This window comes from Pelecanus crispus, unplaced genomic scaffold, assembly GCF_030463565.1.
Source record: "Pelecanus crispus isolate bPelCri1 unplaced genomic scaffold, bPelCri1.pri SCAFFOLD_31, whole genome shotgun sequence".
NCBI lineage: Eukaryota > Metazoa > Chordata > Aves > Pelecaniformes > Pelecanidae > Pelecanus > Pelecanus crispus.
In genome coordinates, this window is record NW_027461382.1 from 7,727 (window position 1) to 10,923 (window position 3,197).

Sequence of the window (3,197 nt, forward strand, 5' to 3'; positions counted from 1 at the left end):
GGAGTTCTTAATTTTGACAAGTCATTGAGAATGCTGAACTGTAACTTTGGGTAATAAATTGGTCTTCCAGGAGTCTCTAATGTATTTCCAACTACTCCTCTGTCTTTCAACAGAAGCAGGATCACCTTTGCTGGACCCATCAGGCTTAGGCTGACCTGTCCTTTTTCTACCTGCACACAGGAAGGTGCAACAGCCAGCGCCCTGCACACAGGCAGGTTTCTGGAGGGCTAAGATGAATGCACAGAGGTTGGGATGGGGTCTGTGTGAGCTGACAGGGAAAGACGTGGGAGAGGGATACAGCTCCCAGGACGAAAATTTCCAGGCAGCGAGGATAGGATCATGTTGTGAGAGGGAGAATTGAGAAACCTCTGTCTCATCCCGTCCCATGCAGAGCCCTCCCCCTGAGCAAGCCCCCTTGCCTCCTCTCCCAGCCAGCAAAGCCTCTGCCCCAAGGGCTGTGGGCTCCAAGGCGGGAACCACCTCCTCTGCAGCCAGAGCTCCAGCAGAGCTGTGCTGCAGCTCTCCAGCCCCACGGCCAGTGCCCTCTGCAGAGCACAGGGGCTGAGAGCAGCTGCCCGGCAATGCTGGTGCCTGGGAGGTGGTGGGCACAGCTGGGGAAGGGCAACGCTGGCCTGAGGGCCCGCCTGCCTCTGCCCTGGCCTCTCTCACCCACACCCTCACTCCAGTTCTCCTTCTCGCTCCACTTGTCTCTGTTAGTGCTGGGGTTATTTCCTTCTTGCTGTCAGGCTCTCTGGGGAGATGGAGTTTCAGCTGCAGAGTCACACACTGGTCTTGTGGGTCCCCCCACGCCCGTGTGTCTATGGGAACAAGTGTCCCAGCTTTCCTCTAAGCTGTGGGGCAGTGGGCAATGCAGTCAGTGCATGGAGGCAATGAGCTGAATCTCCCTTACTCAAATGCCATCACTAAGACACTTGGCTATCAGCTGGAGGTGTCCTTCCAAGCTGTGAGCTGCCCTCCAGGATGCAAACCTGTCCCATAGCATCTCTGTGTTGTCTGCAAGCCCCATGGCAATGCACAGAGATGCTACAACAGAGAAAATGCTGTTGAGTTTGTGAAATGAGCCATGCATGTCCTTGGCTAGAGGTGGGGTGCTGAGACCTTGAGAAAGGCTGAGACATTTAGTGGTCTGTGGTAGATCCCTCTGCTCTCAGCAGTGCCTGGTGGCTTCTCAGGGTAACATGGGAGTGTGATCAACCTCCATCTCAGAAAGGTGCAAGCCCAGAGAAAATGGGAACTAGGCAGAGGGACAGAGCAGCTGCCCTCACTCTGCACTGAGCCACAGGCTCACACCGGCTCTTGCCTCGCAGAACTCACTCTGTTCTCCCCGAGTGCAGCAGAAATGCTGGGGGTTTCTGCTATCCAAGAACACTCCCCAGGGGAGATGGGGGGGAGCTGTACAAAACCCTAGAACTCTTAAACTGCCTTTACCATGCCCGTTCCTTAGGGCTGGGAGTGCAGATGCTGACAGGCCCTTCTGCGTTAGCAGTGGTTTCATCTGAAAAGATTGAACACCAGCACTTTCCCCTGTGGCACCTTTTGCATGAACACACTCCTGCAGAGCAGGGCTGACTCCTCAGGAGCCAGCGGGTAGAGGTCCGGCTCCTCATAGCCCCCTCTGGCAGTAGAAGCCAGAGCTGAAGCCCTGGAGCTGCAGGAAGGTTGCCTAGAAAAAGAAAAGGAGGGCGTGAGAAATAGCTTTGATTTTGGTCAGAGAAATCTCCCCTAACTTGTTGCTGTCTTTTCCATTTTCAATAGTACTCCATACCTAAAAAGACCAAATGTCCAACAGCAGCTCCATCACTGAGTTCCTCCTCCTGGCATTCGCAGATACATGGGAGATGGAGCTCCTGCACTTCTGGCTCTTCCTGGGCATCTACCTGGCTGCCCTCCTGGCCAACGGCCTCATCGTCACAGCCGTAGGCTGTGACCACCGCCTCCACAGCCCCATGTACTTCTTCCTCCTCAGCCTCTCCCTCCTCGACCTGGGATCCATCTCCACCACTGTCCCTAAAGCCATGGCCAATTCCCTGTGAGACTCCAGGGCCATCTCCGACTTGGGATGTGTTGCCCAACTCCTTCTGTTTGTCTTTTTCATTTCAGCAGAGTATTGTCTTCTCACCATCATGGCCTATGACTGCTACGTTGCCATCTGCAAACCCCTGCACTACAGGACCCTGCTGGGCAGCAGAGCTTGTGTCCACATGGCAGCAGCTGCCTGGGGTGGTGGATTTCTCCACGCTTTGCTGCAAACAGCCAATACATTTTCACTACCCCTCTGCCAAGGCAATGCTGTGGAGCAGTTCTTCTGTGAAATCCCCCACATCCTCAAGCTCTCCTGCTCACATGCCTACCTCACGGAAGTTGGAATTCTTGTGGTTAGTGTCTGTTTAGGGTTGGAATATTTTGTTTTCCTTGTGGCGTCCTATGTGCAGATCTTCAGGGACGTGCTGAGGATCCCCTCTGAGCAGGGACGCCACAAGGCCTTCTCCACGTGCCTCCCTCACCTGGCTGTGGTCTCCCTGGTTGTCAGCACTGCCACTTTTGCCTACCTGAAGCCCCCCTCCATCTCCTCCCCATCCCTGGACCTGGTGCTGGCAGTTCTGTACTCAGTGGTGCCTCCAGCAGTGAACCCCCTCATGTACAGCATGAGGAACCAGGAGCTCAAGGAGGCCATTAGGTAAGTAATTTCATGGACATTTTTCAACACTGATAAATTTTCAATTGCTGTTCGCAAATGATTCTCAGGGTGTCCCATTGCAGGCCTGTCTTTTTGGTTTTTGTTTTAGCTATTTTGTTACCATTATCTGTATGGTTATTAGTGTTTATTAAGTTTCTACAGAAATGTTTGGGTTCCTCTTACTCTGACTGAGAAATAAACCTGCTCTGTCTCACCCAGATCTGATAGAAAAGTGTGTCTTTCTGGGAAAGAGCTGACATTCTCCTGGCATCTGTGTAATAAAATAGGATCTCCCTGGTGCAGTACCTGAAGGTTGGGATCTTCTCCCAAACAAATGTCAAGAACAGGCACAACGAACTTCTCCCCAAATGGGGCTTTTTCTCCTTGGAGTTTGGAGACAAAAGCTCATTGTCACATTGGTTGCTGTTAGAGACCAAGGGCTGGAATTTGCACTCACCCATTGGTGTGTGGTGACAGTGGAGATGGTGAATGGTCACTG

At 52.8% G+C, this 3,197-nt stretch overlaps 1 pseudogene; it reads left to right on the forward strand.

Annotated features, from left to right (window-relative positions):
• The first annotated feature begins 1,799 nt into the window (after positions 1-1,799).
• LOC142596983 (olfactory receptor 14C36-like) lies at positions 1,800-2,850 on the forward strand (annotated as a pseudogene).
• Positions 2,851-3,197: the final 347 nt, after the last annotated feature.